This window comes from Dipodomys merriami, unplaced genomic scaffold, assembly GCF_024711535.1.
Source record: "Dipodomys merriami isolate MVZ:Mamm:240054 unplaced genomic scaffold, mDipMer1.0.p SCAF_61, whole genome shotgun sequence".
NCBI lineage: Eukaryota > Metazoa > Chordata > Mammalia > Rodentia > Heteromyidae > Dipodomys > Dipodomys merriami.
Window position 1 is genome coordinate 6,840,892 of NW_027206191.1, and position 14,121 is coordinate 6,855,012.

Here is a 14,121-nt window from a genome sequence, read left to right on the forward strand (position 1 = left end):
GAGTCCCATGATCTGGAATATAAATGGAACTTACAAGCCCCTTCAGGCTCTGACTTTCTAGGTTGAAAGGAATGTAACAGGCAGACTGAGTTTCTAAGAACTCAGTGTCTAGGCTATATGGCTCATTCAGAAATTCTTTTCCTTCCTCCTGTGTTCTGAGAGCAACAGTTAGTGCAGTGCTTCTGTCTCCTAGAGGCAATCATTCTCTTCACACAATGCTTAAAGTAAACCATGGATGGAAATCTGTTAGTAAATCAAAAATATGAAGTAGCACACAGTGCTTCCCCTGAATTCCTGGCCCTAAAAATTCCCAATTCTGAGCACAGAATGATCATGGGTGAGTGCTAACAACCTCAACTGAATAGTGAACTTTGAACACTTTTCCCAAGTCACATACAGTCCAGTACAATAGTTGCCACCTATAATCCTGCTTATTAAGACAGGAAAGTCTAAGATATTGAGTCCCAAAGTGGAAACTGGGCCAAGGAAAGACAATTTATCATTGCTAGAAAGGAGGAACACTTAAATAGGAGAATGTTTCTCTGACCCCGGATATGGGTAGTCATTTCAACAGTTTTCAAATTGTGGCTCATCAGCAGAGACTACCAAGGCAAATCTCACTAAAACTAATTCTAAAACATATGAAAATAAAAAAATAAACTATTTGGATTTAATTACTAACATCTTTTCTAAAGTGTGTGTGTGTTTGTGTGTGTGTGTGTGTGTGTGTGGTGTCAGATTTTGTATGGGACAGCATTGGTTGTTAAAAAAACAACGTATTGGCAGTGTCCTTTATGTTCCCCATTCAAGACTAGTGGCATTCTAACTCTACCACTTGAAACACACAAGTCTGCTGGTTATCTGGAGATCAACATGTAATGGATATGCCAATCTAGGTTGGTTTCAAACTGTGGTTTTAAGATCTCACTTTCTGGATTAGGTACGCTATAAGAGTGAGCTTCAATGCTCAACCCAGTATTTCCAGTCAGTTACTTACCCTTTCTGAATCTCAGCTTCTTCCTGTGTGGAAATAGAAAAGAAATACTTTCTGGATCTTAGAATCTGGTGGGAATTATGAATTGTTGCTTGAAGTATAAGTGTTCGGGATGTGTGGACAGACCTTGACACTCTCATAAAACTACTGATGTTTATATTGAAATGAATTCCAGGAATTGGAAACAAGAGGGATTTTTTTGTTCTTTTTTATCCATTTATGGGCAGTGAGGAAGCCACAGAAGTTCATGGAGAACAGGGAAACAAATGCAGCGATGGTTCTCTGTATGTATTATTTTTACAATGAACTATACCATTTGTGAACAGGGACAGGAGGGAAAAGCAGAGAGAGAGAGCAAAGGAAGTGATGAGACTGTCCAATAAGAAATGAACTCATTACGTGACTTACAAAATAGTGACCCATGTATACACTATCTTAACAATAACAATTTTAAAAATTAGGGTTGATGATTCTCTCCTCTGGTTTTTGTTAGAGGCCCTTAAGACTCAGACCCATCTGTGGAGTTTTTAAAGGTTAATTTATATGATAATTAATATAGAGCCAGAATCTCTTAAGAAATATTATAAAAAGTACTCCATTCTTAGTAACTGTTTATGTTTGAGTGCAGATTCTCTATGTTGTTGGCAGAGCTCTTTTTTTTTTTTTTACTTTTTTTCAGTAATTGTCAGGTGTTGAAATCCTTCTGAAAGCTTTGGGACAGAGGTATATTATGTCTTGACACCCTGCCCCTAAGTAACATGATAATCAACATTTGAAATTAATGTTTTTGATTTGAGTTTTATTCATTTATTTTTTGTTGCTGGTGGTGAACTCTGGGCCTAGTTGCTGTCCCTCAGCTTTTCAGCCGAAGGCTAGTGCTCTACTACTTGAGCCACAACACCCCTTCTGGCCTTTTCTGCTTTACATGGTGCTTAAGAATCCAACCCAGGGCCTTATGCATGCAAGGTAAGCAGTCTATTACTGAGGCACCTTCCCAGTCCCTACAAGTGGTATTTTTGTGCATGGATTTATCAAGCAAATCTATTGAGCAAATATATTCCTTTGCCACTAGACATATTCAAAATTATGAATTATCTGATATTTTAACAAATAAAACTGCTGTCATTGTTACCAGTAATTGTTTGTCTCCTCCTGCCAAAATCACAAAGGAGGGTATTTTAAACTAAAACTACAAAAAATTCAAGATCTTGATGCTAACAAGAGAATTAAAGAGAAATTTCAAAATGGTTTTTCATCATGAATACAGAGCTCAAAGGTCTTATAATACATATTTCTGAATGCAAATTAAAGGGGAAAATCAACTAGGAAATAAAATTTATATTAATTGTTAATTTTTAAAGAGGAAAATATGATCACTGATGGCAGACTAAAGACAAAGTAATACTAGAGCCGTATATGCTCAATAAGAAGCTTTTATTGAAAAATTGAGCTGGAAAGTGCACATCAGGCAAAGGCAAGCAGTCGGAGCCTACTATCAACAAAGAAACACCACAATATATATCTCAGAAAAAGGACACAAGTTCAGAACAACGCTCATCATCTATATCTGTGATTTCAATAATACATGTACACTCCCCCACACACACACATACATACACACACAGGAATGTATACAACAGCTCCACCTACTCACAAACATCCACTCAACATGAATCAAAGATCTTCCTGTAATATTTGAAATTTAAAAGTTTTAAGTATTGTAAATAATTAATAACAGATGCACAAGCAATAATTTCTGAATAGCACTCTGCTATGGAAATGAGAAATCATTATTATTATGACTACCTAAAACATCTCTGAATCTGGAAAGAATTCAACAGACAATCTGCATTTTGGGACCATATTTCTTCCAGCTATTCTGCAAAGGATTAATGAAATGATACTTATAAGATCCAAAAATTAAATACTAAATTAATAATGAATACATGAGTAAGTAAAGTGAAAGACACTGCTGCCTTCAGCTCTCAGCCAGCCACACACTGTGGCACCCTTGATGCTACCTGGGGCACGCAGTTGGCTTTCCCAGAGCAGTGGCCATGCTGGGGTTGGAGCTAGGGGTGGGGGTGAGGAGAGGAGGGTAGGACACGGGGGAGGCTGCACTGGGGTTGGTGCTGGGGGTGGTGGGGAGGGGAAGGTAGACCCAGACAGAGGCTGGTGAGGGGAGGAAGGAGGGGCAGGTCAGTGGCTCCGGCAGCAGCCACCCCTATGATAGCTAGGTCTGGGGAGTGTCTTTGAGGTGGGATGTTTGGGGCAGATCCCCTGCAGTCTGGCAGTCTAGTGAGGAGAGGAAGGAGTCTCAAGTGCTGGCAAAGCAGACAATGAGAAAGGAGACAACCAGTGGATGAAGAATTTCAACAACAAAGGCGGGAACTTGGAGGCAAACTCTGGGGGTGTGGAGGGTGGACGCCACAGGATTCAAGCTGCAGTGTCCCTCTTTTGACGCCTCCTGGAAGTTTGTGATGGGCAGCTCCAATGCTGTGGGCTCAGTCTATGACTGGTCTCGGACCTGGCACCAGGAATGGCCAGCACAGCCTCGGCCTGCCCCACAGAGCAGTGTCTGGGAGGCCATGCACAGCGGTGTGGAGGAAACATTCTTGGCTGGTGCTGTTCCAGCCCAGCCAGGACAAGGGCCACTGGGGACGTTCCACCTGTAGATCTGGATTTCTGCCATTGACAAGACTAGGTGTGTGCTCTGGGGACCAGCATGGTGGCTGTCATGTGTGAGCTGGGAACTTCCTTAGCTTGCCTTAGGATTCTCCATAGAAAGGCCCATTCACTCCTGTTCCTCTTCCACCTTCTGGATTCCAGCTGTCCTCCTGCCTCCTGCCACATCCAAGTACAGTGTCAACTCCATGCCATTGAGAGGTCATTATGGAGATGCTCACAGGGCTTCCCACAACTGGTTCGCCATGCATGCAAGGCTCATGGTGTGCCATCCTCCAGACAAAGTGTACACCTATTTCACCTTGGCCACCCATGCCTATGGGACCACGAACTTCATTCTTACACAGAAAGCCAGGGATACACAAGGCTGTGCTGCAGTCTAAGGCATCCTTTCCCTCCTCCTGCTCAAATGTAGGGTGGCTGTGGAGCCAACTGCACTATCATGTTTGATTATCTGATAGCAGGAAGAAAAAAGCTTTGTTGTCCCAGATACAGCTGCTCCTGGATTTCTATGTGTACACGAGGTGTGTGTGTGTGTGTGTGTGTGTGTGTGTGTGTGTGTGTATGTGTGTGTGTGTGTGTGTGTGTGTGTGTGTTTGTGTTTGTGTGTGTGTGTGTGTGTGGTGTGAGAGAAACAGACACACCTGAGTTTTAGGGTAAAACACTTCTTCCTTTCAGCATTGAGATTTTGTATCTAGTGGTTTTCCCCCCTCCACAAATTCTTAGTCAACGTTCTAAAGTTGTCCTTCTGTATACTTTTATCCCTTCATCTTCTTGATGACCAGATTCCTATGGTCTGCTTGTGAACTTCACCATTTGCTTGATGAAGTTGGTGCCTTTTTAAAACATCTTTTATGAAGTCTTTTGATCTCTTTAAATGCAATTTGTGCTGTGTTAATGTGTTTTACTTTGCCCAATTGTTAGGGCCTACGCAGTGACTGTTATTTGAGATTATCTTAGCACTAATATGAGATACTATCCTTTCAATCTACTTTTCTAGTGAAAGAAGTTCAACATCTTTATTGAAATAATTGCCTGGGTGTAAACAAACAAACAAACAAAAAACCAGTGTTATAAATGTACAATCACTTGATTTTAGTAAATTGTGCACCACTGTAATAATTTTTTAACTAATGTTAATAGTTGGAATGGGAAAAAATCACAAATTATAAAACTTAAAATTTGATCAAATACCAAAAAGGACACTGATCAGGAATGAAGTACAAATGTAAATGTTTAATAAATAAATGAAATATTTGAAATTCTTATCCACATATCAAAAATTACTGAGCTCCAATCTTACACATCAGAATATTTATAACCACTCAAACAAATAAACACAAATCCTGGAGAGGTTGAAATAAATCAGGAACTGTGGTTAGTTGTGTGGCAATTGTAAACTAGTGCAAGCCATATGGAGCTCAGAATGGAGATTTACAAAATACCAAAAAAAAACCCACATATTTTATTGACCTTTACAAATAACTTGGATACATATTGAAGGAATATGATTCAACATGAACATCCGTGTTTATGGCAGCAGTATTCATAACAACCAAGATCTGCAATCAGCCTAGGTGTACCAGTAAAGGGAATAAAGAAAATGTGCTGTTCATAGCTATAAACATATTCTCAGATGTAAGAGAAGTGAATTCTTCTACTGTTTCATTGCAACGTATTTTTGGATATACACCTAATACTAATTTCATGGGCTTTTATGGCATTATGCTTTTTCATTTGTGAGGAACATCCCTATTGATTTTCAGAGCAGTTACAACAGGTTAAAGATATCCTATAATAGATGAATATTAGACCAAAATTTAAATATATTAGTGAACACATACAGGACGATCATATATTTTATAATTTGAAGCAATGTTAAGAAGGCAACAATTGGGAAAAAGATAATGTTAGAAGCTTAATAAGAAATTATCTTGAAAAGCTAAATGAAGAAAGTATAAAATAAGACACATCAGAAACTGTTGAATGGTAGAAGATGGATGAATGTTAGAAAAACATTCATCTGCATGGTCAAGTTGAATGAAGTATATGCATATTTGGTGTACACTGATGAAACTCATTCCAAAACATAAAATACACTTAAAATGTTTATGAAAAGACAAAACAGGATCTGTATTTTGTATATGTAATAGCAGGAATTCACAGAAGGATCAGAACTGTGAAGGAGAGAGAATATGGCCAAAAATGTTGATGTGATTGAAGATATCTGTGTTTGTGTGGGAAGGGAGGAAAGAAGATGAAGAAAACATATGGGGTGCTGATCAAGATATATTTTCACATATACAGACACGGAAAAAATACGAAAAATGTGCAGCTGATTTGTGTTAATTTAACAAAACATTTTGCTCAAATTTTAAAAAATGAAACTATAAAAATAATACTTAATAATATCAAATAAGTAGGTCATGGAAGAAAATTTACCATAGAAAGATTTTCCTCATAATTTAATTTCATAACAAATGGATTAAAATAAAATATAGTTATATCTGAAGATGTTATCACTGTCAGATATCATTGATAGAATCCAACAAAGAAAAGTAACAAAAAAGTAGAGAGTAAGAACAACCTGTGCTATGGATGAAGATACTCAGTAGAAGTTTGTGAGGAAAGAATGTGCTTTCTTTTCCTTATCAACTTAGATCTAGGACACCTAGCTTTTAAAAGAACACTTGTAGTCAGAACAATAGAGTGACTAATTTAGACAGTGATTTATTATGTTTATTCTCTAATCTTATGATGTGATTCCCGAATTACGTGAGTGATCCTAGGAGATTTTGTGACCTCAATTTTACCCAGAATTTCTAATTCCTCCCACTGGGCATGATTTTTCTACTACTATCATTTTTCCATGTTTATGAACTCAACTCCTGTAAATCTTTTTGTTCATAAGAGATGGAGAAATGTGAGGGTGGCCTGGAGTCTGTGCTAACTTTCACTCCAGCTTAGAGGATCTAGTGAAGGACTTCCACCTAGGCCTCAAAATCAGATATTAATTGATCTCTTTTGAAATGGAGAAACTCACTCCCTCAGGCAGAATCTGTTATTCCTTGACTTTCTCTGAAGAGATTTGGAACTAGGGCACAATTCAGAGGATGAGCTTTCCCACCACCCACCACAGCCTTAACAGAAGGAACAGATCCAAAACTGATAGTGGTTTCAGTTCCCACAGGACCTCATCTGGGACCTTCTGGTGGGAATAGAAACTGGACAAAGTCTAAGATGGAGATTAACTGAGACTGGGCCTAAGATGGACACTAAAGAATTTCCCTTTCTTCGACTATAAGTGAGTTGTTTAGTGAGACATGACACCTTCCTTCATATCAGAAAATGCAGTAGGTTAATTGTGTTACTGCCACTTTGTAGGAGGTCATTTTCCTCGAAGGAGAAGGGGTTAAATGTTGTGTCCACCAGTTTTCTCTCTAGTCTGTTGTCTCTCCCACGCTTTCCTATGCCAGGAACATATTGCTTCATTCCTGCATTCAACTACTTGTCCTGACTCCTAAGCAGAAATACCATAGGCTATCCTTTTGCTAGTCTTTTACATTTGTGATAGAATAGACCCAGGCTCTGCTGATGCCAAGAGGTGACAAGATATGATTTGTACTGAAGATCAATCATATTGAAAGAACCATTCTATGAAGTCTTTCCTGACCACACTTTTTGAGGTTTTCACTGAAAATTGATTGAACTCACTAGAAGCTCAAAAGTTTCAGTTTGTGGGGTGGTGGATACTAGTGATTCACGTCTATAATCCTAGTTAGTCATGAGGCTGAAATCTGAGAATTATGGTTCTAAACATGCCTGGGAAGAAAGACTATGAGATTTGTCTGTAGCTAATCAACGAAAAACCCGAAGTGATACTCTGCCCCAAAGAGGTAAAGTGCTAGCCTTGAACCAAAGAGCTGAGAGACAGTACTCAGGCCCTGACTTCATGCCCTGTGACCAACAAAAAGTAAGTTTCATTTTCCTACCATGGTTTCCTCTTCTATCACACTATGTCCTTTATCTATAAGTCTTTCTTAAGATTCCTGTGTCTCACTCAAGCAATTTTTGTCTGTCAACAATAAGAAAGTCTACCAAGAATACAATCAGTAAGTTTACAATAAATATTTGTTAAGTGTGAGTGTGCAGACATTAGACTAATTCTTACTTTAAATAAACCATGTTGGTCTTTATTCCGTTGGAACAATTGTATGGAAAATAGATGTATCTCTGGATTCCTTTGGTTCTTTGTAGAATCTATATTCTCTAGATTGTTTTTACATTGATATGAATATTGCTATGTCAACATCCCTATCTTTCCTCTTTCTCAACAGTATACAAACTATGCTACAAACATATATCTTCAAGAAAGCTCTCCTTTGTAATCACATATGCACCTTCAAATATTCTCCCTATCGCTATAAACAACCTCTAAGATTGGCTACACTTATCCACTAGAGTCATCCTACTACAACAACCACTGTAATACTTTCTGGATAAAGTTGCTCCTCCTCATCTTCATCAACTTCTAGTAATTTCAGTGAAGAGCATTTTCTCCTGCTTTGCCTTAGACGATATCATCCTTTGTTATTTCCCAGCAAAGAAATTGTGGCTTGCAGGCTTGAATATTTATACATTCAGAGCATCTTTGGTTGTGAATTTTTCCTTTCCTTTCTTGGTAAGAGAGCTGGAATAACAAAAAACATTTAAGGCAATGTGTTTTGGTGTAAATGAAAACATACTGATTTGAAAATATTAGAAATATTCATTCTTTTTTATTGTGAAAATACTGTACAGAGGGGTTACAATTAGATGGGCAAGATAATGAGTACATTTCTTATCAAGCATTGTAGCCTCCTCCTTTGTTTCCCCTTCCCATCCCTTCCCAGCCTCTCCCCACCCCCTATCTAATCCTCCCCCCCTTAAAAGATGTAAAGTTCGTTTTCGACATGACAACTTGTACTTCTCATTGTTGCAACGGGTCCACCTTTATCCTTATTTAAACGACTTGTTTTTCCCTTTCCCCTCCACAAATTATACTGATATCAAATACAGTGAAAGCAGAGGTTATACTGTGGGGGAGGGACATAAAAAGCAACAAAGAAATAATCATATAAATGCGATAGAAACAAATGCATGAAAGAAAAAAAAACATTTGAATACATATCTTAGGGTTCATTTTCCTAACATCACCTTATCTGACCTTTTCTGCTTGACTCATACATATACTAGATATTGCAAATAAGGGAAACCATGGGATGCCTCTCAGTAGATGAATGGATCAAGAAAATGTGGTATATATACAGAATGGAATTCTATGCCTCTATCAGAAAGAATGACATTGCCTCATTTGTTAGGAAATGGAAAGATGGAAAAAATTATATTAAGTGAAGTTAGCCAAGCCCAAAGAAACATAGGTCCCATGAAATATTCATTCTTTAAATTTATTTTTCATTCAAATATAATAGGGGTGGTTTTAGTGGTGCATGCCTTTAAATCTAGCTATTTAGAAAGCTGAAAACAGAGGATCAGAGTTTCAAGCTAGACTAGTTAAACGGACCACGACACACTTATCTTCAACTAAGAACCAAAAAGCTAAAAGTTGAGCTGTGGTTCAAATGGAAGCCTGCCAGCCTAAGCAAAAAAGAAAAGTAAAAGAACCGAGGCTCTGAATTTAATTCATAGTACTAGCACACATATTTTATGTATGTATGGTTCCTAAAATATTCTGTGAGTTAATTTGTTGAAACCTGGTCATAGATTAAATATGACGTGTGAAAAGTATGTAAGTCTGAAATGACTGCCAGGTATTTTGACAAGACAACTAGAAGAGTTATCACTTAATTAAATAGTAATGAGGAATAGGTATGTATATAAAGATCAAAGCTCACTTTGGGTTCTTTTTAGTTTGATAAAATCAGTGGCTAGTTGTCAGTAGACAGGATGCTATTAAGGACTTGAATTAAAGAAAAAACAGAGCTGGAGAGAAAAAACAGAAATAATTACACGTATTCAGTGATAACAACCATGAGAATGAATATTACAGAACAAACACTGGGATACACAAATATGTAAAACATGACAAATGAAGAAAAACAGTAATAAGTATGTAATGCAGATTATATGGATAGGTATTTTTAATGTTTAAGGGCTACGAAGTGAGTATGTGATGACCTAAAATTTAAGAAATTGGTAAGGTCAATTATCCCTTGGCCCAAACATAGCTGGAAGCCAGTCCCAAATTGTGCCTTTTCCAAGTTATCAGATATTCAGTCTATCACATGCCCAAATAATAGAGAATGGAAACTGGTCTACATTGAGCACTCACAGTAGACAGGTCTCTGGACTTTCTCAGGAAGAGCTTTCTGCCATTGTGGGATGGATAGGGCTGGAAAATATACAAAACAGACATCATAGATTGAAAGTATTTTGCAAAGTTGACACCTGAGATATTGGATGTTTTAACTGCATAGTATTGGTTTTCATGAATCAGTTAATCAGATTCTTTATACAATATGATGTTACTAGACTGTGGAATGCATGTTTATTGCATTTACTTTGTATAATATATTTTGAAATTTGGTATAAATTGTTTATCTTTTTTCTTGATATGGATTACTCCTAGTTTTCAAGAGTGAGGAAATGCCCTGGAACTTTGTAATTTGAAGTCTTATGTTGCCTTGTGTCATATCCTATTTTCCTTTTACAGAGTTGGTAAAAAATTATATGTAATTTATTTTTTATTTTATTTCTTATCTATTTCAGAATTTGAACTCAGAGCCTGGGCACTAATCCTGATGTCTTTTGCTCAAGGTTAGCTCTCTACAACTTCGAGCCACAGAATCAATTTTAGTTTTCAATGATTAATTGGTGATAAGTGTCCCGCGGGGACTTTTCTCAACCTGGCTTTGAACTGTGATCCTCATATTCCAGCCTCCAGATTAGCAAATATTACAGGCATGAGCTACCTCCACCCAGTTATACGTAATTTAAACTGTAGTTTTCTGAAGTGTTTCATCCTACACTGAATATTTTTTCTTATGAGCTTTCTAATAAATATGTAATCAATTCAATTATGAAAAGTGCTGTGTACCTCACACTTATTTGTGGCATTTCTGAAATCCATGTTTCTCTGTATGTCAGGGTGGATACTTTTGCCTGTAACAAGTATGTTGAACACATAACATCTGACTACTTACAGAACAAAGGATGTGAAGCTAGAGTAGCCAGATAAAGAACTTCCAGGACAATTCAATGGCAACTCATGTACTCTCTCTGTAGGTGAATAGGCAGCACAGAAAAGAAATTCTTATATTTGAAAGTGATTGAGTGTGTGTGCACATAGGTGTTCACTTATTTATCTGTTATTATAGTTTTAGATATATTCACTAGTATAAAACAATATTTCATGTATATATATATATATGCAATAACAGTTTCCAAAATCCAGGGAACCACCTCCATGGGCATCGCTTTCCTATGTTGGTCTTTGGGTAATAAGAATGAAACGTGGAATTGTCCTTTTGTAGAGAAATTACTCAGAGATTCAAGCATTTTTCTTTTAATATGTTGCTTGTTCCTAACTAAAATTAGGAAGTCTGTTAATATATATGTTATATTATAATATATTTAATATATTATATATAATGTATAATATATTGTTCATTATAAAATATATTTCATAAAATACCTGAGAATATTATATATTTATGAGGAAAAATACAACAAACATATCAGTCCATACTTTCCTAGCCATGATTAGCTTCAGTACAGTTAGGCACATTACATCTCAACAGGAAAATTCTACTGAAGTTCTGATCACCTTAAGCTACATAAGGAGAATTCCTATAAAAGAAGCCTCTCCTCAATTATGAGAAAAGTTATGTTTGGAAATTTAGTTTAGTTTTATTGTTTTGTTTTGTTTTGTTTTTTTTGGCCAGTCATGGGGCCTGAACTCTGGGCTTGGGCGCTGTCCCTCACCTCTTCAGCTCAAGGTTCGTGCTCTACCACTTGCGCCATAGCTCCAATTCTGGTTTTTCAACTTATGTGGCGCTGAGAAATAGAACCCAAGGCCTCATGCATGCCAGGCAAGCATTCTACCACTTAGCCACCAACCCAGCCCAAGTTTGAAGTTTTTGAGAAGAGTAATTTGACATTTGCTTTGCATCCTTGATTAGTCATAAATAGATATCATTTGCCTCCAAATTTTGTATTCTTGTAGGTTTCATAAACATTTACACATCAGCCTTATTCCATCACATATCTTTAAGTCATTCTTTTATTGCTTTTTATCATTATTGTATTGTTGTTGTTGTATTTCTGATCCAGAAGCTTGAACTCATGGCCTAGGCAGTGTCCCTGAGCTCAATGCTAGTGCTCTACAACTTGAGCCATATACCACTTCTGGCTTTTTCTGTCTGGACATGCTTTGAATCATAATACTCAGATCTCAGCCTCCAGGGTAGCTAGGATCACAGGGGTGAGCCACCAGTGCAAAGCAAGTTCCTCTGTTTTAGATATTATTCTAAAAGCCTCCTATGCAATGTCACTCCTAAGATAGTTACTGGAACTATGCCAATAGTTCCTTCACACTCTCATCTCCTGTTATGACTATGGTGTATCTTTTGCAAATTATATTGAAACTATTCACTGTTCTCTTCCTAATCCATGATTCTAGATGTGTTAGTAATAATTACTTAAATTTAGCTGCTATAAACCCTAAATCTCTCAATTATTAATTTCATTTAATTCTTTCAATATGATTATTTTACGATGCAAATATGAGCTTATACTCACCTTCTTGAATTTACTCTTTGGCATGAGCAGTGCATGGGCCTATTCTACCTCAAATGCAAGAGGTTGGCAAAAGAATAGCCTACAGTATTCCTGCTTAAGAGTCAGGACAAGTAGTTGAGTGCCTAAAAGAAGCAATGCATTCCTGACATGGGAAGGGGTGGGAGAGACAACAGCTTAGAGAGCAAACTGGCAGTCACAACATTTAACAACTTCTCCTTTGGGGACACTGATCTCCTGCAAAGTGGCAGTGATATAACTCACCTAGTGAATTTCATATATGAAGGAAGTTGTCATGTCTCACTACACAACTCACTTGTAGTCAAAGAGAGGGTCATTCTTTTGTGTCCTTCTTAGGCCCAGGCTCATTTTATCTCCATCTTAAACTTTGCCCAGATTCTATTCCTACCAGAAGATCCCTGATGAGGAGGAATGTATGATCTCTTGGCTTTTGAATAGCTCTATGGGAACTGAGGGCACTTTTAATTTTGATCCTGTTCATTCTAACAAGGCTGTGGTGGGTGATGGGAAAGCTCATTCTCTGAATTGTTCCCTATTACCAAATCCCTTCAGAGAAAGTCAAGGAATGACAGATTCTGCCTGAGGGAGTGAGTTTCTCCATTTCCAAAGCGGTCAATTAATATCTGATTATGAGGCCCACGTGGTGGTCCTTCCCCAGATCCTCCGAACAGGAGTGGATGTTACCTCAGACACCAGGCCATCCTCATAATTCTTCAGCTCTTTCTCATGAAACTAAAGGTCTCAGGATTTGAGTTGAGAAACAAAAAGAAATGAGAGTAGCAAAGGAATCATTGGCATGGGGAGCAATTAGAAACTCTAGGTGAAAAAGGGCTCAGAAAATCTAGGATCACTCACATAATTTGGGAATCATATCACAAGATTAGGGAATAAAAGTAGTAAATTACTACCTAAATTAGTAACTCCACTGCTCTGACTACATTACAAGTGTTCTCTCAAAAAGTAGCTGTCCTATTTTGATGAGGAAAAAGAACATTCTTTCCTCACCAAGTTCTACTAAGTATCTTCTTCCATAACCGAGGTTGTTCTTACCCTGTACTTGTCGGTTACTTTCCTTTGCTGGATTCAATCAATGACACTTGAAAGTGTTATCAACTTCAGACATGTAATTACATTTTGCTTTAATCCATTTGTTAAAAAATAAAACAAATATTGGGGAAAATATGTCTATGCTATATTTGCTTCCATGCCATAGTTATTTGATGTTATTAAGTATTATTTTAATAGTTTCATTTTTAAATCTTGAGGAAAATGTTGTGTTACTGTTAACACTAATTAGTTCCACCATTTTTTTTGTATTTTTACATATCTCTATATTTGTTATTAAGCTTCTAACATTGTCTTTTCCCCCTACTGTTGCATTCTTAAAATTGCTTAAAATTATAAACTCTATATGATGATCTGTATGTGGTCACTGATGTATTTAAATTTTTATCTAATATGCACATTTTATATAATATTTTCATCCTATTGTTACTGCTCTGAAATCAATACGGAAGTCCTTCATTAAAGAAAAAACACAATACCACAAAACCCAGTGAAATTAGGATTAGGTATCTATCCAAAAATATTTATCAATGGTATAATAGGAACATCCACTTTTCTTA